The 25,458-nt window shown below is 43.1% G+C and overlaps 2 long non-coding RNA genes across 4 annotated transcripts in view; one reads left to right on the top strand and one right to left on the bottom strand.

Moving 5' to 3' along the window:
- Positions 1 to 25,458, top strand: part of LOC122172366 (uncharacterized) — a 364,131-nt gene that overhangs the window by 114,800 nt on the left and 223,873 nt on the right. The gene's annotated exons all lie outside the window — the stretch shown is intronic.
- On the bottom strand, positions 794 to 24,601 carry LOC122172370 (uncharacterized). The gene is made up of 3 exons (XR_006172633.2): positions 23,927 to 24,601; positions 13,385 to 13,460; positions 794 to 1,645 (listed from the first exon to the last, which is right to left on the bottom strand). It is a non-coding gene; the product is annotated as an uncharacterized LOC122172370 (long non-coding RNA).

The following is a 25,458-nucleotide window of genomic DNA, read 5'->3' as shown; positions in this document are numbered from 1 at the left end:
ACCAGTGCGCGAGCGGCAGCAGCAGTGGAGGTGAGCTAGGGCGGCCGGGGCACTTTTTAGGGGCGGCAGGGGTGGCATTCTGGCGCTGGCCATGCCGCCCCTAGAAATGTGCCGCCCCAAGCACCAGCTTGTTTTGCTGGTGCCTAGAGCCAGCCCTGCTCATAGAAGGTAGGAGACCTTGGTTCAAGCCCCTGCTCCACATAAGGCAAAGGGGTGACTCTAACTACAGAACTTATTTTGTCTAAGGCCTTATTTTGTAAGGTGCCTTGCGTCGACCTAGCTGTGGAAGTGTCTGCACATAAATTTGGCTCCCAATGACGTAAGTGCCTCTCTACACAGATTTAGTAACAGCACCCTTCCTGAGTGGTGTAGAGTCACAGTCAATGTAATTAGGTTGACGCAGTGTCAGTATAGGCGCTGCATTGCTTACGTTGACTGTTACTGGCTTTCAGGAGCTGTCCCACAATGTCCCACACTGACAGTACAATCAATACAAGCACTCCTGGTGAGGATGCACACTGCCAACACAAGGAGCCAAGTGTGCGTGCACACAAGTGATTTAATAACTGTGGTGGCTGTATGCTGATGTAAGTAAAGTAGACTTCATTTTGTAGTGTAGACATACCCTAAGTGGGCACTACCACAATAGCAATGTCTTGTACAGGGCTCAATCCAGTAGGGCAGCATACTCTAAGGCAGCCTCTGAGCATACCTATGCCTAGTGAATCCCACCAGGGCTTAGGCATGAGGGAGGCACGGAGTAGCTTAGTGGCATCAGAAATGAGGTCTACTCTAACAAAGTGGTGTTGTGTAGGAAATTCTTCTGCTTTTTAGGTAGAACTAAATATGGGACTGAGGAGGGATATGGGATTTGATGTTTGGAGGAGACCTCCCCAATGTATACCTCCTAAAATTCTTAGGATCAGAAGCAGTCTGAAAAAATACAGCTATCACTAGCTCGCTCATTGTCAACAAATATCTATAACTTCTTTGTTTTTAATTAATTTCTGATGTGCCCCTATCACACAACTCTAGGTTAGTTACATGAAGTATTTAAAAACTCAAGCCATAATCTGAATTCTTAATACCAATGGTTAACATGTTTGAATCTTGCATGGATTTACATCAAACATCCTAGTTTTGCCCACTATCTATAATTAAAACTGAATGGTTTGGATCACAATGAAATCACAGAGAGGCTGCAAATAAACATTTGTTGGGTTATCCCGTAACTCATACATAAACTAGACAGGGAAGGTATACTTTAAAGGATAATACAAATTGCAATCAAAACATTATATGCACAGAGTGAATACCTATTGTACACAGTAAATAACTTCATAAACAGATGTACAGCATAATGGAAGTTTCCAAGCCATATAATACAACACTTGGCAAACCTTTCCTAAGCTTGTTTTGAAACATGTTTCAGTGTGCAAACATATCAGCTAGATGATGGCATAAAATTCTATTTTCCTCTGGAGCAACCCATCCTACAAATCATTTTACTACCAAAATGAACACTCTCCTTCAATCCTGATGTCCTTTCTTTCACAGCATGAATCACTTTCACTGTTCGCTTTTGGTTATGAGTCCCCGAAGTAGCTTGATTCCTCTGACTTGGCTTAAGCATCACTGGGGAGAACTGTAAAAATAATTTTGTGAAAACTTAGTTTAAGGAAACTGTATTTTGAGTATAGGAAAATGCAGGTAATTGGGCTGCATTATTGCCTCATTTGTGTGTTAGAACTGCCCATGGGACCCAATGTGTCAAGAATATATCTTGTTGGAGACTCTCAGGGGTGGTAATGTCATTCCCACTGCACACAGTAAAATATAAACCTACAGAGCATTATCTTATCTACATTTTTTCTACAGAACAAATCTAAAACAAAGGGGAAATGTTCATTTTTTTTCCTGTTTAAAATACTTATTAAGCATTGTTATACAGTAGTACCACATATGAACATGCTGCTTCACAAAATATACAATGGGATATGGTCCCTGCCTCAAAGAATTTACAATCTGACACAATATGGGACAGCAATTCAACTGAGGGAGGGTGTAGCAAGATCAGTGGTGAAGGATGTAGGAAGGTGGATGTAAGGAGAAATTGGGAGGGGGACAGAAGTGGTGTTTGGCAAACCACCACTCTGCTCTTCACCACTATTGGTTGAATACTCTCAAAATGAGAGGAGGTTGGGAGCAAAAGTTTGAATAGGAGAAAATGAGAGAAAAAAGATGTAGGCCAAGGCAAGAGCACAAAGGGCCTGTAAGGTCAGGAAAAGGAGAATGACTTTGGTGTTGTAAAGGTCAGTAAATCAATGATGGGATTCAAGGGCGACCGGGGGTGACATGAGTGAAATGGTGGAAGAAGATGACTTTACCAGTAGAATGTAGATAAAGGCTGGGATTTTCACAGGACACAAGGAAGTTGGGTGTCCTGCTTTTTTATGCACCTTTGGAAATCCCAGCCAAACTGGAGAAAGGAGATACTGGACAGAGGAAGCTTAGACTAATCAAGGGGAGAGATCTAGAAAAACCTTCTATTGACAAGGGTTTTAGCAGTGGGAAATAGAATAGGATGGATTTTAGTGATACGCTATTTTTTGCTGCAATGTAAGTGTGGAAGTGGGAGTAGAAGAGTAGACTCTGAGATTGAGAACAGAGAAGAGAAGTAGAGAAATGAGGAGAAAAAGCCAGGAGCTCCACTTTGGACCGGCTGAATCTGAACTGGTGGTAGGGTGACCAGATGAGAGGAAGAAAATATCGGGACACATGCGGGGTGGGGGGTCCGCCAACGTCTGGTCACCCTAACTGGTAGAGTGCCGAGAGAGCGAGGAAAAATAATAGGAGGGGAAGATAAGAAGAGGAAGAAAGGAACAAGGGTACAAGGGAGTTGCAAGAATCAAAGACACTGAGAGAACAGGGTAGACCTAGGATTGGGAACAAGGGGATGATGATGGTTGGGAGCGGGACAGAGGAAAGTAGCTGCTGAATAGAGTTATGGATTGGTGTTTTGTGTGACTTTGAATAGACTAGGTTTTGAAATAATAGATTTTACAATAGCTGCTGCCAATGCATAATTTTTCAGATCTACTCTCCGTAGAAAAACTCAATGGAAGAGATTGTTGCTGACCTGCAGCTTTTGTATTTTTCCTTGAGAGACTATAATTTGCAAAATTTGCCCAGTTCATGTCTAAAAGTAAATAACCTTCCTTTCCCTAATTGAAGGCCTCATTCCTGGCATATGTGGCTCACAGAGGAAATAAATATAACGTGTAAATTGCTATCATTAGTAAGTATTTCATAAACTCAAAGATTTGGAAAAGAAGCATGATCAGCATGGATACAAAAATATGAATTTTTAACACTGGAGTCATTTCTGTCCTCCTTTACGGAGCAAAGTCATGGAAACCTACACCAAGAAGATCAATTCCTTCCAAAGTAAATGTCTGTGGAAGAGCTTAACAGTCCATTAGAAAGAGTTTATTGCAACATCAGAAATTCTAAGGCAAACCAACCTAAAGCATCAGATGTACTAAAAAGGAGACGATGAACACATTTAGGGAAACGCTTTAAGAATGCCACCAATACCACTTTCACGTCAAGTGATAATATGGATACCACCTGGAAAGAGAATCAGAGAAACATTACATAGAATAAGAGAGAAAGAAGACCAGTCCATCAACATGACACTCAGAACAGACCAGCACAAGACCAAAAGAAATGGTGGGAAATGGTGGGCACTCTATGCACCTGGAGAATAAAGAAAGTTATGTACAGAAGAGCACTTGGTCTCTCACGAAATGATCAAGTTTGGGATTTTTTTCTAACCCATGAGTTTATAGCTCAACAGGACCATGGAAATTAAAGTTCATCTATAGTAGCTCTGGTCAAGTGAAAAAATTCTCTATATTATATGGGTATCCCTGGAGTTTTTAGCCCCCTTTCTCCCACCTAATTCGGAGAAGGGGGGCTCTTTGTTTTTTTGTTTTTTCTCTGAATAGTAACTGGCCATTCACTGGGATAATATTCAGGGGACACACACACACACACACACACACCATATGTTCATATTATGTTCACTTTCATCACAGTGGCAGTGAAGTTGCTTCCACCCTAGTAATCACCCACCCCAGAATTTATTATTTAATCCATATATCTTTAAATGACCTTTCAAATGACTAGTGATAGCTATCCAAACATTTTATCTTGTTTTGGCCTAATTAAAATCCCATGACTAGAAATGTGCCTTATCCATCAACAGGTTGATGAGCTTCTGTTTGCTCCAGATTATTTTATCATTAGAACTAAAGTATTTGAGTTTTTATCTTCAAATGCCTATCACCTTGCTGGTGCAATCCATATAATACTAACAATAATAAATAGTTGAATTTAAGGAATCAGTGTTATCTCTGGTATTATTTTTTGTGGATCACCTGCAAAAAATACAGCATCATCTGCATTTAGCTCTGTAAGCTCTTACCCTCCCATTTGATCGTATCAATTGATCATAGTATTAGAGAAAATGGATTTTATAGCAAAGTCAAATAACAGGGGAGAGAGAGGGCACCTGTGATATCTTCCTTTATGAATTAAAAAAAGCTTAAGTAATAGATCCTTAATAATAGCCAAAGTCTCCAAATCTTATCCATCTGCACCAACTATTGCTAAATCCCAATTCAGCAAGGGTGTGAGAGAGGGTAAACCCCAGTGTCCACTTTCTCAGTGATGGCAGACATCTGATCATTTTTAAATTTAATTTTTTACACAAAATGTATTACTCCAATAAAGAATCTGAAATTATTATTTGAGGATCTCATTTTGAAAATCCCAGTTTTGACAAGACTATTACCAGATAAAATATTTAAGCCTTATTGCCAATATTTTTTGCTAATATTTTGTACTTGGCATGAATCATTGAAATAAGCTTGTAATTGTTGCAATTTTCCATGTCTCCTCTTGGCTTCAGAATAAAAAGTTCTAATCGCGCTCTTAAGAACTTCTTGCAATTCATCATTCACATATGCTGTGCTAAATAGCATAATACATAAAACTTAACCCAGATACTCTTTACTTTTTAAAAAGAGATTAAAATTCTGCAGGGGATGTAACAAATCCCAATGTTTAACCAGATCTAAGAGTCAGTTGCTTCCAGGGCTTCTGCTGTATGAAATGTTCTTTCTAATTTCTCCTTTTGTTGGCTAGTGTTTTGGGGAGCTTGTTTAAAATTATTACCTATCAAGGTCTCCGTAGGAAGATTATTTATCATAAAGCACAAAGTATTTCTGATAGGTGAAAATAATTTTTGATAAATTAAGACTTCAAATATGTAACACTATAACACATTTAACTTTTACAAAGATAGAGTTCAGTCAATCCTATATAATGAATCAACCCTAGTCAGACAATCGTACACACAAACCTACGTGTCTCTGCTTCATCTCAGGCTTTCTGCTTCTAACACATGCCCACAATTGCAACCAGCAAGTCCCTCAGGCCATAGTTTAGTTCTGATCAGGCCTCTCCTGGTACTTTGGGCAGTAGCCTTTGTTGTTTCCAATTGCCTTACTACATAAAAAGGGGCTTAATTTTACCTTCCACTGAGCCTGACAAAAGTGCTTTAGCACACCCACTGACTTTAACAAGGTCTGTGATTGTCTTTGAATCAAAGACTCACTTGATGGCAGCCATTAGCACCTTCCAGCATAACAACAGACAATCATTTCCTATTTTATTTCCCTGGTTTTTTTCCTCCCTGCTGCTTTTAAATAATTATTTTGGCTAGAGATGTCCTGAATTCAGAAATGGCTCTACACACTGTGTAGGATCCTGCATATAGTAACATGCGGAGCCTTGCCCCATCCAGCTTCCACCCCTTTTATGACTGAGTTCCCCCTCCCTCTACATACTCCTGATCAGGGCTGGATTTACGGGCAGGCAACCCAGGCGATTTGTCAGGGACACTTGGCTCAGGGCGCTGTTTTTTGTTGTAAGCGACAAAAGAGAAAATAGAATGTTTGAAGTAACATGTTTCAGGTATTCTGTATGTGGCTTCATTTTTCACTAACCTCCTAGAATGTCCTGTACCTTTGTAGAATCTTGTGGAACCTTCCAGACTTTCTGAAAACTACATTTCCCTTGAACCTCCTAGAATGTTGTCAGCCATACCCTGGTAGGCTATATAAGATGTGGGACATTGCCAGTCAGTCAGTGAGATATAAGAATGAAGTGAAGTGACAGCCCAGCTGCGATATTGTGAACCTTGTTTTATTGTGTAATTATGAAACTGTACTTGTGTTTTAAGACTTAAAGAGTGTATGTCATAACTAATAAAGGACATATTTAATGAAATGCCAAAGATATCTATCGAACCCCTATCTATGCAACAATATAAAAGAAATACTGTTACTATTTTTGCTATGCTTTACACGTAATGTTTGATGACTTTCTAAGACAACAAAACATCGACTTTTGCTCTCCCTAATACAGTCTGTTTTCCCCTATAGAAAGTAAAAGATGCCCCGAAGAAGCCTTTGGGAGCTCAGTATAGGAAGTGAAAAGCTCAACTGCAATCTAGTTTGCAGCAAGGGGCAAATCTGATGGGAAAATATCTGAAACAGAACAACATGGACCGGGTTTTAGGCAGTAGCAATCATCCCAGTACAGAAGAAATTGAGGAGTGAAGTGTAAATGATGGAAGTCCTGTTACAAAGGTATTTGCAGATTTACCTGAAGAAAATGAATGGAAATGTGAGGAAAGTGATGGAGAATCGTCCAATTTTCCTGGCGACATAAAGAAGAATAATGATTAAGAATGTGGGGCTCACATGAAAAGGAGAGTAATGATAAAGAAAAATCTGATTTACATGAAAAGGAGAGAAACAATAAAGAAGAATCAGCCACGCATGATAACAGAAATGGCAGTTTTTGAATGGACTGGGCAAAATCGAGGATATGATATTTTCCAGTAAATGAGCAGAGGCGACACTTCTCAAAGTCACACTGAGAGAGTGCTCAAGAATGTGTGAGCACCTACATCGAGTAGTTTGTAAAGAAGCTATGGATCATTACTGCAGCAAGAGAATTCAAAACAAATTGATTGACCTTATGGCAAAGTGCTTGATATCATGTTGATGCGGCTCAGCAAAGTGAAGTACTATGCTGTAATGGTCTGCACTTCTGACATTAGTCACAGCAAAAAGATGTCATTTACAGTAGATTTGTTGACGATGAGGATGGTTGTATCCAAGTGAAGGAACACTTTATCTGTTTTTGGTCTGTGGACAACTTTATTGTAAAAGGCCTAACAGAACTGTTTATGAATGTTTTGAATGAGAATAAAATAAAATGTCAGGACTGCCACCACCAAGGCTATGACAATGGCCTGAACATGAAGGGAAGAAACAGTGGTGTCCAGGCAAGGATCCCTGCACTGAATGTAAGAGCTTTCTTTGTGCCTTGTGGCTGCCATTCCCTCAACCTGGTTATGTCAGATGCAGCATCGTCATCTTTAGATTCAGTATCTCTCTTCAGAGTACTGCAGAGGATATATGTCCTGTTTTCAGCATCAACTATCAGGTGGAAAATCCTCATGGACAATGTTACAAGTCTGACTGTGAAGCCGCTAAGTGACACTCGCTGGGAGAGCCACATAGACAGCATAAGACCAAGTGATAGGTTTACAATGCCCTGATGGAACTGGTGCAGTTAAGTAAAGCCAAGGCCAGAATCTGACATGAGGTGCAAAGCCTGGCAAACCAGATCACTGACTTCAAATTTCTGGTCTCAATTGTGGTTTGGTATGATATCCTCTTCCAAGTAAATGTAAGCAAGGCATTACAACTCAGTTGATGGACATCGCGATTGCTACTACTTTGATGAGAAGCTGATTTGATTTCATTGTGTCCTACAGAGATGACAGATTTGAAGATGCCATCACTGCTGCCAAAGAAATGATGGAAAACTTAGGAGTTCAGCCTGCCTTCAAGGAAACTCTTATTCATTGGAAGAAAAGAGGGCAGAGATGAGGTGATGGGAAGCTCTGAAGAAAAATTTAAGAGGACTTTTTTTGCTTGCCCATTGGCACTGCTCGAGTGTCCATCGAAGAAAGGTTTGGACAAATGAAGCACCACAAAAAGATCTGGGTTTTTTTGTATGACCGACCTTAGTAAGCTGCTGGCAGACAGGAAAACATTCCTGAACAATTGTACAGATCTTCACTGGATGCTGATGCATGGAAACTGTTCGGACATCAATAATAAAGACCTCTCTGTTGAATTGGACAACAACAATCACATTTTGCCACCCAGGAAGCACTCTCCACTCCATGTTCTCCAAATTATTCATGATGCAGAGCTGAAGTACAGTCTTTGGATCTCTCTGATGCTGTGCTTCAGTTCACCAGGGCAAAGGTGGAAAAAGTGACCTTTTGAACTAAAGAACGAGGGTTAACATTCTAAGGCTGTGACCTACTGTAACACTGTTTAATACTGGTCCTCCCAATGTTAGTGCACAATTCAATTTCTTGATGTTAGTGTAACCCTCTGTCCATCTAAGTTGGCAGCAACAAGGGCCGGGTTCTGTATCTACGGGTTCCGTTTCAATAACGCTATGCAAAAGGGCTCGAGCCCCCACCCAGTGACCCGGGACAATTACATACCACCCCCTGGGTGCCTCTAAGAGGCAATACTTCCCCTCTCGCAAGTACAGAGTCTGAGTGTAGCAGAAAATGTTTAATAACATGAGGTAAACGACATCAGCATTAAATTGGAAAAACACCACAAACAGGATTCATAACACAAACCATGAGCAAAAAAAACCCACCCCAGCAAATTGGGCTGTGTCCTTTCCCTTTGGTCCTTGAATCCAGCAACCCAAAAATCACTGAGTCCCCAAAGTCCAACACCCCCAAAATCTCTTGGGTCCAGCAACCACCCAAAGTCCCAAAAGTCCAACAACCCCCAAAGTCTCTGTCCCTGGTTAGTGCAGCCCCAGAGTAAAAGGGGGGCACGCAGGGTGTTAAGGGGCACCTTACGTGATCCGAGGCCGACCGGCCGTCTCTCCGTGGGGTTCCGCCGCAGCCTTCACCACGAGCCAGTCCACTTCCTACCATCCCACAAACCGCTCTGCTCTACAAGCTGCTCCACTCCACGACCTGTGAGCCGCTCCAGCCGTCCCCGCAAACAGCTCTGCTCGCCGGTCCTTGGGCCGCTCCAACCGTCCCCGCAAGGCTCTGCGCCACTCACTGCTCCTCCAGTCATCCCCACAAATTGCTCCCCCAGCTGCTTAACAATATAGCTTCAGGCTCCCGCACTAGTTAACACTGCACTTAATAACTTTCTCTTTTGTGATTTCAGCTCTTAGTGATTTCAGCTCAGAGTAGGGGAGCCCTAGCGCTGGTGCACCATTGGCCCAAATTGAATTCAGCTCAGCAGCCTGTAACTAGACTCTTAATGGAATCAAAGTTAGCTCTGATATTCAACAGTGGAGAGAGGAGATGGTGCAATTGGTGTTTCAAGCCCTCAGAGGGGGCCCATACCATCAGGTACAAATACCTGTCCCCATCCTCTCTCAATTCACTGGGTTTTATAACCCATGCCCCTTGTCAAGCAAGTACTACTTGGGTAATGGTGAAGGACTCACTCAGTCCTTCTGTCATACAACAGTTCCACTGGCCTTGATTCACAGAATCAGGGTAACAAAACTTTATTCTTCCTGCCCCAATAACAGAGAAACTGTGGATCCCACATCAGCCAAAGTAACCACTTTCACTTGCTGTTGTTTCATGCCACACAGATGGGTGAGCCTATACAAACAAGATCAGCCCCTGGAGTTCTTTTCCACACTCACCATAATTCACCACCAGATGTCAGGGTAGAGCTCATCCTGACTCTGCTTACATTAGTACATTTCAGTTATTCTTAAAATTAAAAAGTTTCCATAAACTTAGAGGAAACAATTTTCATTTGCTTATATTTGGCATGAATAAATACAGATTTACAGATCCTAGCGTGCAAATTTATCATGCATGGAAATCATGCACTAAAGTCATCAAATGGGCTATAAATGCAATAAAAAATAAGGTATTCAAAAGTTTAACAAATGGGGGGTGGGCACACTGAAGACGCTCCTTGCCTGGGGTGTGATTTGGTCTAGGGCTGTCCCTGCTCTTGATACCCTTTTACCAGTGCCTGGCCCTCTCAGCTTGCGGTAATCTCGGTCCTTATCTTTATAGGAGGCAATGTGACATCTGGACAGAGAAGTCTGGAAATGTACCAAAGCACAGCTTTCCATGCAAAGAGGATCATTCAAATTTTGGCATGGGCCACTAGGACTACAGTCACACAGGACCCATAGATGAGGAATGGCAGGGACTCTGCATGCAGTCAGTTGTACTTAAGTGGTGCAGGGCCCCTAGAAGAATTCTATACACAGGCCAGTTCACCAATTTATGGGCACTTGGTTGTGCCAAACTCTTTCTTTTCCTCCAAACACCTTTAGACTTTGGGTAAAAAGAAGTGTGCTAGTCATGTTAGTATCTAGACATAATTGGTACTCATGCATGTTCTTATTTTTTAATATTACCACCTTTGGAAATCAGCATATCTAGGAATGGTCACAATGCCAATTGGCACCCATATCTAGATGTATATGTCGAGTAGATCTTGATGTGAGGTTATGAGCTGCAGATTCCAATAACATCTAGTTTGTGACCTGATATTAGGGCCGGTAGTAATGCCTCCTTCATACACCCAGCCTGGATGTAGGTCAGCTAGTCTTAACTGAATCTTACATAATTCATCCATATCCTTCATCTCACTCTTTCCCCCTACCTATCTTTCCATTTTCTTTCATGCTTCAGCTTTTCCCTTACTATTCGAGGATTTGAAATGAACCTTTAAAGGAGGTTTTAGCAAATCAATCTAACACCATAGTGTTACTGTAGGTATTAATCTTTGCATCTTGTCATCAACTCGCATTATGCCCTATTGTTGAAGCCATGTTGGCTCCAGGATATTAGAGAGACAAGGTGGGTGAGGTAATATCTTTTATTGGACCAGCTTCTGTTCGTAAGAGAGACAAGCTTTTGAGCTTACACAGAGCTCTTCTTCAGGTCTGGGAAAAGTGAGTGTGTTTCCCAGACCAGAAAAGAGCTCTGTGTAAGCTCGAAAGTTTGTCTTAATTGCAACAGAAGTTGGTCGAATAAAAGATATTACCTCACCCACCTTGTCTCTCTAATCAACTTGCACTAGCATTTGGCAGGGTCACCTACTGAAAAGGTAGTTTATAGAATGTCATTTTCCCTCTGAGTCAGAATGGATCTGATGTCACAGCACGGTGCTATCTTTCAGATGAGAAGTAAAGCTGAGGCCTTGCCTTCCTGTTGAAATTACAGTACGATATGCAGGGCCGGCTCTAGGCACCAGCAAAGCAAGCAGTTGCTTGGGGCAGCAAATTTGCAGGGGCGCAAGAATCCAGCATGGGAGCTGAGAACCAACAGGGAGCTCTGGGAGCTGTAGTTCATTGGTTAGCTCCCTGCCTATAAAACCAGCCCTGGAGCAGGGAAAGAACTACATTTCCCAGCATTCCCTTGGCCGCAATTAACAGGAAAGGGAGGGGGAAGGAGTGTGGAACTGAAACCTCAGGCTGCAGCTTGCTGTAAATGGTAGGGACAGAGCCAGCTCTAGGTTTTTTGTTGCCCCCCCACCCCAGCCCTGGGCTCCCCCCGCACCTCTGTGTTGCCCCAGCCTTGGACTCTCCCCCACCCACACGCTCTGCTGCCCCAGTTCTGGCCCCCACCTGCACTCCCCTGCTGATCCAGCCCTGGGCTCTCCCCCCACCCGCATCTCCTGCCGCCCCAGCCCTGGGCTCTCCCCCCATCCGCACCTCCTGCTGCCCCAGCCCTGGGCTCTCCCCCTGCACCAGTACCTCCTGCCACCCCAGCCCTGGGCTCTTCTCCCTCCCCCCCCCCGCACCCGCACCTCCTGCCACCCCAGCCTTGGGCTCTTCCCCCCCCCCCCCACATCTCCTGCCACCCCAGCCCTGGGCTCTTCTCCCCCCCTGCACCCGCACCCCCTGCCGCCCCAGCTCTGGCCCCCACCCGCATCTCCTGCCACCCAAGACCTGGGCTCTCCCCCCACCCGCATCTCCTGCCGCCCCAGCCCTGGGCTCTTCTCCCCCTCCCTGCACCTGCACTCCCTGCTGCCCCAGCTCTGGCCCCCACCTGCACCTCCTGCTGCTCCAGCCTGGGCTCTCCCCCAAAGAAAGAATTGGGTGGACTAAATGGACATTGCACCTCTCTATCTGAAGCCTAGCAAGGCAGGTATGTGGATCCCACTAGAATTTAAAATGAAAAGTAAGGGAGGGGAGGCTCTACTACGCTGGGCAGCTTTAGATACAGTACCAGGCACGTAGGAGGATTTACACTTCTGAGCCATGGAAGCAGAAATTGACTTTTCTTTTCCAGATTTAGCTAATATTCAGAAAGGGAATCTAGCACCTGCCATCCAGATTTGAACACCCTCAAAATTCAGGAGCGCTCAAGCTCAATTTGGGCAGCTGTTACTTCATTTCTCCCAAATCAAATATACTGATCCACTGTAACCTGCTGTAGAAAAAGTAGAATAAATTGAGCAAGAAATGCTTCCCAGTGGTTATTAGGACTGGAATTGCTATTTTCAACAGCCATTGCTTTTATTATTATTATTAATTATTTTTTTTAAGTTTTAGTTTTATTTGGTTAAAAAGAAGACAGTGATATTGGATTGGCAAATTCCCCATAGAAACAAAGAATGGAACAAAAGAATAATAAAGGCACCTCAACGTTTCCTCATTTATGTAGGACAATCTTATAATATGCATCCAGATAGCTTTCAATCACACAAGCTGAAAATTGTTCCACTTTACTGCACCCTGTAACCATATGGGAACCAATCCTGTCTGTGTTCTGTGCACATCCAAAATTCCTGCTGAATGACCTGCCCTGGGAGCGAGTTACCAGTGACCCAGGGCTGGGGCGGCAGGAGGGTGCAGTGCGGGGGGCAGCTAAAATTTTTTTTGCTTGGGGCAGCAAAAAACCTAGAGCCGGCCTTGATGATATGTATTTTGATTTGTACACAAACCCAGGGATTTGAGAGTTATTTGTACTTATTTTGAGCAGTGCTTCTCAAAGAGATAAAAATATTGAATGCCTACACATTTTCTTGTGTGAGCCTTTCCTTGTTGTTGCCTTTGATCTTCTTGATCGTTACAGAGAATGTCATACATCTTGTGTTGCCCATAGCTGAGTGCTGTGATTGGACAGTCTGTATTTAAAGACACTGTATGCTGAGAGGCCTCCATTTGGAATGGGTGTGAAAAATGAGCAAAATGCACATACCTACGATCTGTTGTAATGTGGGGCTGATCATTTCTTGGACTAACTGTCCACATGTTTGATTGAGTTCAGTCTGCAGCTAGGAATACAGGACCACATTTTAATCCTTGTTATCATATGCCAAATTAAAAATATATCAGTGTATATTTGTTTAAAAAATGACTTTGCATTAAATGGTTTTCCCTTGGTATTAATATTTAACATATTTAAAACATCACCCATCAGTTTTATATTTATCTCCATAGAAATATACCAAAGTAGCTTTTTCCAACATAATGTTGCAGGTACACAGAGTCCACTTTAAGTAGGATGAGAAGCATTTTTTAAATAATAGTTTAGACTAGAGTCATATGAGACCACAAGTGTGGTGTTAACAAGCCAGTCCTTCCACATGCACTACTTATCAGAGTAAAATAAGAGAAAGCTGGATACCAAATATAATATATTTGTGATTCTGATCCAAAGCCCATTTAAGTCAATGGGAGTCTTTACATTGATTTAATGGGCTATATTACACAAGCTCCATCCCACGTTTGTATATATCACACTGAAGTGGCAAAATCTAGTTAAGGTGGCCACCTGAAACATATGATTATGTTGCGTTTAGAAGTTATCACACTTTTATTTCCCCAATTCAAAAGAAGAGCTGGCTGAAAAACCAAAAAATTTCCCATGAGAAATTTTGAATGGAAAAAAAATCTTTGTTCAGTTTTCCCAAGGGAAGTTTTGAACTGATTTTAAATGAAAATTTTCATCTCCTTCAGAAATGTGAATTCAAAACAATTTAATTTCAAAACTGCATGTGGGAAAACCAGAATTTCTCAGTAGGATTGATATTTTTTTCTGTGAAAACGTTTGGTTAGATGAAACTGTATTTTCTGTCAGGAAAAGTTTCCACATGAAAAATTTTGACCACCTTTTGTCAAGAGCCAAATATGAGCTTTTATGACTTCCCTTTTCTGCTAACTAAAGGGAAGACTGTAATAATCGATCAGAGAATAAAAAGATTTAAGAAATGTTTTATGCACAAAATGAAGGCAACCCTTTGCTTTCTGTATGAGGGAGAAGCATGTACCCAGGAAGCTTCTCCTCAGAGATTTGACCATGTATATTCACTATAGCTGCTTCAAACTGAAAATTTCCATTTCATGGGAAATTTTGACATTTCACAATTTTTCAATTCCAAATCAAAATGTTTCATTTCAGTTTTGAATATTTTATACTATATTATAACTTACAAGATAATATACCGGTAATATAAAATAAAATATATTTTGAATTGAAAAGTCATTTCTAAAGGAAAAATCTAAATGTTCTGTTCCCATAAGGTTAAAACAGAAATGCTCGGGGGGAAAAATCTTGAAGGAAACTTCATTGAAATCAGTATGATCCTGTGGAAAGTTTTGATTTTGATGAAAAGGCTTTCTCTGACATTTTTTTGACTAGCTCTTACTTTAACCTGACCTGCAACTCTTCCTGCTACTATTCAAGACCTGGGCTGCTTTGAGTTAACTCTGCAAATCAACATGTTAATGTTGCAATGAGGACAAAATACTAAAAAGACACGAGACCAAACTCACTCTTCTTTCACACATGACTTAAATATGCTTTGAACCCTGGATTCTAAAGATGAAATGATACAGCATCAACCTTCTGTGCAAACTAGAATCTATTTCAATACGGTGTTCAGATAAATAATTCAATAGATATTATTTTATCCAACTGTTGCTTGATATGTCTATCACTCCAAAATAGCATGGAGATGGGCACATTGGAAAGGCATACATGTACAGCACAGGATGAAATAGTTACACCATACACCAACTAATGAAGCCTATGGAAAATGTAGATTATGATACGTTAAAGTGTATTTTGTGGACCAGATCCTACTCTCCATTCTATTAGAGTGAAATGACACTGACAGTTGAATGGCTGGGCCAAATCCTCAGTTTTTTCATGTTACCAACTGCATGTAATGTCTGCATTTTATTTGAGTTTCACTGGGTTTTATCCTCCCAGTATAACTCAAAGTGGGATAGGTTACACTGAAATTCTTCATGGTGATGCATCCCCATCCAAACTGATAATTTTCATTGCTGTTGGAGGAAGAAAAGGTGATAATGAGATTAGAGGCTTTGGTAGCCCCCACACTAGAATTAACATTTATAACTTTGTAGCAAGACAAACAGGAGTGGATTAAAAAGGAATCTAACAAACAATTCTCTTCAGTTTTATCTATGATTTCCCTGTTTATTCCTTTCTCTATCTTATGTTTTAAAGACCATAATATAAGACCATAATGATACCTTTATATGATCGTCACATTCTCTACAGGTTTGATTTGGCATAATTAACAATTTATATCTTATACTTCTTCACCTGAAAAACACTAATAATTCAGGAGTGTGCTGTCTGTGCTCACTGATAGATTTCATAACTGCTTAACTTTTCTTTGAATGTAGCATCAAGGAATGTTTCTGACCCTGTTCTGCAAGTGAGAAATCACCTTGAAAATGCAGGTAGCATAACAATCTGTTTAAGGGTTGTGGTCAAAAACATGTTGATAGCCTGTTATAAATATTCATAGTCACTGAAAATTTAATCACAAATTTGACATCAGAGATAAATGGTAGGGCTGGATTTTATCCATGGCCATTGTAATGCATTCCTATTTGTTTATAAACCCAGAGCCAAGTCCTGTCCTTGATTACCTCTGTGTAAATCCATAGTAACTCCACTAAAGTCAATAGAGTGGAGTTAATCCAGATGCACACAGATGTAGCTGAGACTAAAACTGTGCCCTGCACAGGTACAGAATGCAGGGGACCGAGGCGAAGGGGCTTGCATTTCTCTTAATCTGTGGGCTTTGGGGGTTGTCCAAACATACATCCTGGCTGCAATAGCCCCTATGGGACTTTTTGCAGCAGTGGAATAGGAACACCCTAGCCATTCCCCCTCCCTCCCTGGTACACCCTTCCACCTCCAATCTTCCCCCAATGAGTTAAGGTGGAGGGTGAACTGCATCAGGGGATACGCCTTGGACGAGGAGCTTGTAGGTGATTGGAGCCCACAGTACTCATTTGACATCTTTGCAAACACCTGATTTCAGATAGAATTAAAAATCAGAACAATCAGCAGCTCCTCACCATGCTGTCTTTATCTAGAAATGGACAATCATTGCGCTTTGTGAGAGTGAATAGGCAGGGGTGGCCAGCCTGAGAAGGAACCACAATTTACCAGTGTACATTGCCAAAGAGCCACAGTAATACATCAGCAGCCCCCCATCAGCTCCCGCCCCCCGCTCCCAGCGCCTCCCGCCCACCGGCAGCCTTGCTGATCAGCGCCTCCCACTCCCTCCCCACACCTCCCGATCGGCTGTTTCGTGGCATGCAGGAGGCTCTGGGGGGAGGAGGGAGAGGAGCAAGGGCACTGCTGGCTCAGGGGAGGGGGCAGGAAGGGATGGAGTGGGGGCAGGGCCTGTGGCAGAGACGGGTTGAGCAATGAGCATCCCCCGGCACATTGGAAAGTTGGTGCCTGTAGCTCCAGCCCTGGAGTCAGTGTCTATACCAGGAGCCGCATATTAACTTCTGAAGAGCCGTATGTGGCTCTGGAGCCACAGGTTAGCCACTCCTGGAATAGGATAATGAAATAGTCTTGGTCTGTTAGCCTGATTAGTAGTAGTATTGTTTACCTCTTATATTACAGCTTCAATCAGGATTCGATCTCCACACTGCTGGACAGTCAACAAACACACAAAGGCACAGCCAGTGTCCCAAACAGCTTAAGAAAAGTTGACCATTCTAATTGCTCTCCTGTGAGTATTTAATACCACCTCAGGCCCCTCCAGCCATCTCCAGTTGCTTTTTACTCCTCAGATCTCAGCTTTGATTATGACAGCTATTTGTCTATCCCAGATAAGCAGTCAGCAGGCTGTGTATCCAGACTATTGTAGCATAACTGTCCCAGCATGGCAATAAAGATGAGTATAAAATGAAGACTGCATAGCAGTTCAGCACTTTATACATTGTGTCACCTCCAACAAGACCTTTCTCACCATGTTCTCTTGCCTTCTTAAAAAAAAAAACAGTCTAAAATTGATGTATAGCAGCACAAATACTGTCTAACATTTTCCAGCCCCTGAACACTGGAAAGAAAAAGCTATTAATCACTACCATTATTAACGAATTAGGTTGATATAGATAAACGGCTGGAATAAGAAATCTCTGCAGATTGAAGGGAGAGATTTCTGTAGGATAAGCAGAGCAGGAATGGATATGTTGTCTTTTAGGCAAATAAGGGAATATACAGCAAGAGTTTCACAGGAAAGCTGCTAAACTCTTTGTGGCAGTGACTGTCATGTGTAGTATTTGTACAGTGCCTAGCACTATGGGGACCAACCTCAGAGAGAGGAAGGATGTTCCAGTGGTTAGGCAGCTAGCATGGTACCTGGGAGACCTAAATTCAGTTCCCTCCCCTGCTTCATACTTCTGGTGGGACATTGGGCAAGTCACTTAGGCCCAGATCCTCAAAGATAGTTAGGTGTCTAGCTCCCACCTCTCAATAGGTGCTTGCTGCCTAAATGCCTTTGAGGATCTGGGTCTTAGTTTGTCAGTGCCTCGCTTCCCCCTGGGTAAAATGGGGACAATAGTATTTCCCCACATCAGAGGGAGGCTGTGAGGATAAATTTCAGAGTAACAGCCATGTTAGTCTGTATCCGCAAAAAGAACAGGAGTACTTGTGGCACCTTAGAGACTAACAAATTTATTTGAGCATAAGCTTTCGTGGGCTACAGCCCACTTCTTCGGATGTGGGCTGTAGCCCACGAAAGCTTATGCTCAAATAAATTTATTAGTCTCTAAGGTGCCACAAGTACTCCTGTTCTTTTTGTGAGGATAAATATATTCAAGATGGTGTGGTGCTCAGATTCTATGTAATGGGGGCCAAAGAAGTACCTTTGATGGAATCTGGTTGCAGTCTTTAGGCACTAGCCGGTATAACTGATATCTAATGAGACTAGAGCACTACACAGGTCTCTACAAGGAGTGTTGGAGCACATTAGTGGTTTCTGTGGCTCTATCTACACTGAGGGAGGGGTGTGATTTCCTTGCTCATATACAAATAGTCGTGCTAGCTCAATGAGAGCTAGTGTGAGTATAAATAGTAGTGTAGCCACGATAGCATGGGCAGCAGCAGCGAAGGAATGGCTTAGCCATGCCAAATACAAACCCACCTGCAGCCAGTGGGTATGTACACGACACAGCTCAGCCATGCCCTTCCTTTTCCTCGTGCTACCATGGTTACACTGCTATTTATACTTGCACAAGCAGGAGAATCACACCCTTAGCTCGTAGCGCAGACAGAGCCTAGAGGAGGGGTGCAGGAGTCCTCACATGTCTCTATAAAGAGATTCAGGAGGGAAGTGAAAGTGTCTACAGGAAAGAAGTATTAGCATGTGGGCAGATCTCTCCACACAATGTGGGGCCTTTACAAAGGAAAGGTGGGATTGCACCGGATTCCTTTGCAAGAGGACTACGAGAGCAGGGCCGGCTCTAGGCACCAGCAAACCAAGCACATGCTTGGGGCAGCACATTTTCAAGGGCAGCATTCTGGCCATTTTTTTTGTGCTTCCGGCAGCAAACACTTAGAGCCGGCCCTGACAGCAGCAGCGCGTAGTGCGCGGGGGGCGCCCTGATGGCACTGCGGTTCGCGCCGCGAGGGAGCAGCGCCCACATCTTGTGGCTGGGCCGGGCAGGCTTCAACCGGGGGACACTCAGGCTGGGGGACACCCCACGGGGCACACGGAGCCGCCTGCAGGTGCCGCAGGGCGGCTGCCCCCAGCGCTGCAGCCAGGGCTGGGCGAAGCGGCCCAAGCTGCCCAGGGACTGTGGCATGGCGGCCAGAAGCAGCAGCGGGGCCATAGAGGGCGGGGCGCTGTCATGCGGGGCCTGCGTCCTGCTCTCCGGGGCTCGTTGGCTCTGGGGCTACCCTGCCCCGGCTCCTCAGCCCTCTGCCGGGGCGGTCCCCCAGCTCTGCCCTCCCAGGTCCCGGCCAGTCCTGGACGCGGGAGCCCTGGATGGCGGGACCCTGGGCTGAGGCGCGGCCCGGGAGCCCTGCTGCTTACCCCGACCCTGCCAGCGCTGGACCGGCTGGAGGTGAGGGGGGAGCGGGCAGAGTCATCACTGGTGGGGGGAGGAGCCCAGGGCTCGGGCAGCAGGGGGTGTGTGTTGGGGGGGGAATGGAGACCCCAGGGCTGGGGCAGCAGGGGGTGCGGGTGGGGGGGGAAGAGAGAGCCCAGGGGTGGGGGGGAAAGAGAGAGCCCAGGGCTGGGGTGGCAGGGAGGGGAGAGAGAGCCCAAGGCTGGGGTGGGGGGCAGCCAAAAATTTTTTTGCTTGGGGCTGCCAAAAACCTAGAGCCGGCCCTGTACGGGAGAATGTGGCAGTTACTATGCAAGAAACATGGGATCTCTGTAGGTGCATAGCATGTTCTGGTAGAAACGTCTCCAAAGGGAAGTTGTGAAATACCTTTTGCTTCAGTTATTCAACCAGACTTGATAAAACACTAGTGAACAAATGAAAAGGATAAATCCAATCCTGACAGGGAGGTAAATTGACTGATTTTAGAAAATGACCTATAACTTTTATAAACTATCATATAAAATGACAGAAAAGAATCCATGATCTTTATCCCTTCTAGTAATAGAAATTAATTACACAGAACAAATTCGCCTCTCCACTCCTCAGTTTCCCCAATCTGTAAAATAGGAATAATGATCCCTTCCTTGCTAAAGCACCCGGAGATCTGTGGATGAAAACTTCCATATATGGGTAAAGATTATAAAATGCAGTAAAGTTCGTCTGTATAAAAAGTTATATTTCATGGATCTGACTTCACAGCTGTGAAATCTTGCCTTTTGGTCACATCATAGCTGTGAAATCTGACTTTCTCCCACTAACTAGCAGTGGGAACTTTGGTATATCCATTATATACACACAGAATACTAATAACTGACAGTATTAAATCCCCAGAACACTGGATTTTCCTTCTAAAATTTGGCAGTGACGTAGGTTTTAACATGAGTATGAGAGTTTGTTGCAAGAAATCTTAATCTGGATTGAATATGTATCCTTTGATATACCAGCTGCATGCATCCTTTTTCCATGCAAAGGGTGGGTGTCCAAACCAAACCACAAGCCTCCCTCTACATCTGTTCTATTATATTAATTATTAGTCATCATCACCCTATCACCGTCTCTCATCAGCGAGGCTGTTGCTATCATTTCCCTTACTATAAGGCATGTTGCATGGTACTGCCAACCAGCTGCAGCATGTTTATTTTGGGCTGCTGACAAGTTTGGCAGGAAAAGAAATGACTGGTGATTTCCAATTTTTCTCCAGTAGAGCTGAGCAGGGGGGGGGGTTCTAAAACTGAACATGACCCTGACAGCAAATTCAGATTGGGTTTGGAAACCAGGAAATAATATAACCGAGAATAAAACCTGGTTTATACTCTCAGTACTTTTTATCATGTATGTAAGGCTATTATCCACTTACTTGCAAAGCTGTTGTTTTAGAAAAATGTCCCTATGAAAGGAATGAGAGTGTATGGAAAACACATGGATCTTACAAGTAATAATACTTAGTGCTTGTGTACTGCTGTTCACGTAAGTGTCCCAAAGCATTTTATAAACATTAATATATTTAACTGCAAAATGTACTTGAAAAGTAGGTAAGTGGCATTACACCCATTTTACAGATGGGTACATTGAGGGTGAGAGACTTGCACAGGTGTAATGAATCTATATACTTTAAACAATCTGTTACACAGCAAAATAGTGCCAGGTCAGGATAAGAACTCAGAAGCCTTAACTCCCAGGTCCTTTCTCTAGTCACTAGACCATACAACCTCATATACACTACTAAGGTGTCAGCATACATTTGTTCCTGTATTAGACGATATGTTCATGTGATCACTAGTGGTATATGCTTAAAACTTAAAGGTACAATTTTAAATGTTACAAAATAATTGTTAATAAAAATATTGAATAATAGTTTACTAAAATCCCCTGAACTGTTTATCATTGCTGTATTTTGGAAGAGCAGTGTAAAATTTATTCCTGTAATATTAACCACTAAATGGATGTCTTTATGATTGGAGCAATTTATTCCTGTTATATGAATGATCATATTGGTCCACACCCATATTTTCCATCCAGCCCTCTTACTCATTCCCTCTGGGTTGATGGAGTACCATTTGCAATTTAGAATTGGCACTTAGCCTCATTTAGCACATGAAACACCTAAATGAAAAGAATATTTCTAAATGCTCTATGTTCTTTTATTACTATAGTTGCTAGCAGATGGCTGCCTATTTACTTGAGTTCTATTGTCTGTTATCTTGTCTGTCAAGCAAGCTTATCATACTTACCCACAAGAGATGTACAAATGGGGCTAAACTCAGCCCAGGATCTATGCTGTCTTCTGCATCAGGCATTTTATGATAGATAATCTTCCAAAACCCCAGCCTGGCTCTATTGCTGATCCTTCCAATTAATTTACTGAGTAGATTTTATCCTTAAATCTGCCCCGATGCTAAAAAGAAGGCAGGGACCCTAGTAGTGAGAGCGCAGAACTGTGAGCTAACAACTCCTACACCCTAAACTTGTCTATATCATTGATTCCCTCTGTGGTCTTAAGCAAGTCTCTCTCTGCCTCAGTTTCTTCTTCTGTATCATGAGATATTTACTTTTCTACCCTACACATGTATCTTGAGGATGGATAAATGTGGGGGGGGGGCTAGGGCCAACCCTGAGGGGGAGGAGGACCTCAACCCAGCCCTGCGTGGGCGGGAGGCACGGAGGGCTCAGGACAGCCTAGGGGTGTCCTGTTTTCCCTTTGGGAAAATATGGTCACCCTACCAAAAGGAACCACCACATCATCCAGTCTGATCTCCTGTATATCACAGAGCCCCAACACCACCCAACAACCAAAACTGCATCAAAATATTGCAGCTTACAGGAGACAAAACTATTATGTGCCAGAGACAGAGAATAGGAGGAACTGAGGTGCAACAGTGCCTAAGGCCCCTCAAGTGGCAGGGAATTGATTAAGTGAAATACACCTCTACCTCGATATAACGCTGTCCTTGGGAGCCAAAAAATCTTACCGCTTTATAGGTGAAACTGCGTTATATTGAACTTGCTTTGATCCACCAGAGTGCGCAGCCCCACCTCCCCCGGAGCACTGCTTTACTGCGTTATATCCGAATTCGTGTTATATCGGGTCGCGTTATATCGAGGTAGCGGTGTATACTCAAATAAGTGACCTGCACCCACGTGCTGTAGAGGAAGGAAAAAAACCCTCCTCTCTTCCCCCTGCTAGGTCACTGCCAATTTGACCTGGGGTAAAATTCCTTCCCAATCTCACATAGAGCGGTCAGTTAGACTCTGAGCATGGGAGCAAGAACTAGCTAGCTATGCACCCTAGAGAGAGAGAACGCTTATTGCCGCCTCAGAACACTGGCCCACCCTATCCACTGGTCCATCTCCAGCTGTGGAGATAATCCTTAGTGTTGCTAGCCTCAGAAATCATGGGGCACCTCCTCCCAATTGGAAAAAAAAAGCGGGGGCGGGGGGAAATCACAAGATTGTTTTAATCATGTCAATAAATCTTTGTTTTAGACTGAAGATAGCATTCGGTATAATGGAGTGGTGTCAGAGGACCTCCTGGGGAGATGGGATTGTATGAATGATTTTTGGCAAGAGGAAAAAAGGATAGGTATGGTTCTTGTCTTTAACAAAATTCTCTCCACGTTCTGGCCCTTAAAATATGTAGCTGTATTAGGTTCTTGTTGCCATTGCATCTGGGTCCTGTACAAAATCTTAAAACAATACCCTATCTACACTGCTGTCAATCAACAGAGTATAGTAACCTTGAAACAGAAAGTTATAATTAACCTAGAAAATATAATTGCAAACTTCATATGGGATTTTAAAAAAACAGCCAAGATTTAAAAGACTCGTCTCACTAAATACAGGGAAGACTGGGGCTTCCTAGTATGGAACTCTGATGCGTGGTTCTGTCTGATTCAGACATCCCCTTTCTTTAGGAGTGAGGCTAAGCCCTCAACATGAATGTGAAGTTAACAAGAGTCTTTTTATTGACTTCAATGTGCTTTGGATCAGGCTCTATGGCAGCAGGGAGAATTTGATGTACACCTTTTCCTTTCAAAATGAGTTAAATTCCCCTGCAGGTTGTTTCTGTTAAGCGGAGAAATTGATGATGGAGTCATCTATCTCTGATGCGGTTCGGTATATTTACAAAGACTGCACAAAGTCCTGTTCCCCTGAACACTCCAGGAATCAAACAAGAAACAGTTTTTTTGCTCATGGCTCCAAGTCTCTTTCAGTCAACAGTAGGCCCAAACCAGGGTTGCCAATATTGTATTTCAAAGATAGGGGACTGTTTTCTTAGCACCTCCGTCCCACCCCTCCTACCGATATTACTATTATCTTTGTTTATTAATTATTAATAATAAGCAGTACTCACCTACATTCGCCAGGGATATTTCTTGCTCCTTTTTGTAGCATTCAGCAACTCTAGACCTTGTTGTACAGACATGAAAAAGTAAGGGATGTCCCTTGTAACAAAGGACTGTTGGCAACCCTAGCCCAAAAGCACTCTCTCTAGGCTTTTCTCAGGATGACACACTCAGTGTTTGTTCAGGCTGTGTCTAGGGCTTCATTGCTGCTTTTTCCTTGCTTCTGTGATGGGTTTTTTGCTGCTTCTCTCTCATACACAGACACACATACCTCCATCAGACAATACCCAGCAAAAACCTTCCTTCCACATGATTCAAATTCCTGAGCAGACTAACATGTGCCTCTATTTTGGCCAATGCCATGTGCCTATGTTTTGGGTTGAGGCCCTTAATATTTTGTACATTTATCCCAAAATGAAGGGTGGCTGCTACACTTACCAGTTTTAACAAGGTTTAACCCAACCAATAACAATACAGGATAATATGGAAATCTGAATTCCCTTCCAAGAATCCTCTCAAGCCTCTTTTTGGTAACATGCAGAACTTAAAAAAAAGAAGCAGGATGAGGAGAGATTGAAGAGAAGGCACCAACTGAGGTCCGAAGGTGTCACAGGGTGGATTGGCCTTTTTAAGGGAGTTGAGCTCAGCCCAGTCCATCTGTGCTTTGTTAGCTGCCTGCCTCCCCTGATGATGGGCTTTGAGGCAGATAAAAGGGAGTGCTCAGCTGAGATGAGGGGCCTGTGAGGGGCAGGGAGGAGAGGAGAAGAGAAATAGCTCTCTACATCAGACAAAAGAAAAGGGCTGATTGGTGTTACCTGCAGTGAGGGGCAGAAACTGTAAGAAAGAGAGGCTTGAGAAAACACAGGCAGTAGGATTGGGAAGGAACAGCTGAGCCCAGCATGGCGGTGAAAAACTGCAGAGTCTCAGAAAAAAGTGTTTTCATTTAAGTTGACATCTGCACTGCGCTGTTGTTTTCACAAACCAGAAGGGGTGTTATTTCTCTCATATGAGAGCCTGGGTGCAGTTATTGGGAAGCCCAAAGAGGGGAAACCAAGGCAGCAGCAGCAGATTCGGAGGCTGCATTAGATAAGGAAAGGATTTCTGGCTGTGGGATGATCTGGTTTTATTTGAAAACGTGTGAAACATGAGCCTGATCCTTCCCCATTGAAGTCAGTGGAAGTTGGCTCAAACCCAATACTTTCTTAAAGGGAAGAACAGCTAAAAAGAGAGACCATGATGTGAAAAAACCCCAAATTAATCCCACATAGCCCTGTTCATGCAAAAGCCCTTGACAATGTCCCTTAGTTTCAAAGCCTACTCCTTATCACTGGAACTGTCATATCCAAATTCTACTTCTCACGCTCTGAGGAATATGAATTAAATCTGCATTTTTAATAGCCATCACTGTTTAAGGCTTTTAGACGTCACTAACAAAATAGCAAAGGAGACCGAACGGAAGATGATGCAGTTTTAAATAGTACATAGGATGTGCTGGGTTCCTTCATCTGCTTTAAATGGGGTTAAAGGTGTGATGTATGTT

Source organism: Chrysemys picta, chromosome 2, assembly GCF_011386835.1.
Source record: "Chrysemys picta bellii isolate R12L10 chromosome 2, ASM1138683v2, whole genome shotgun sequence".
Taxonomy (NCBI): Eukaryota; Metazoa; Chordata; order Testudines; family Emydidae; genus Chrysemys; species Chrysemys picta.
Note: the sequence above shows the minus strand (reverse complement) of the source record. Positions and strands in the feature narration are given on the sequence as shown.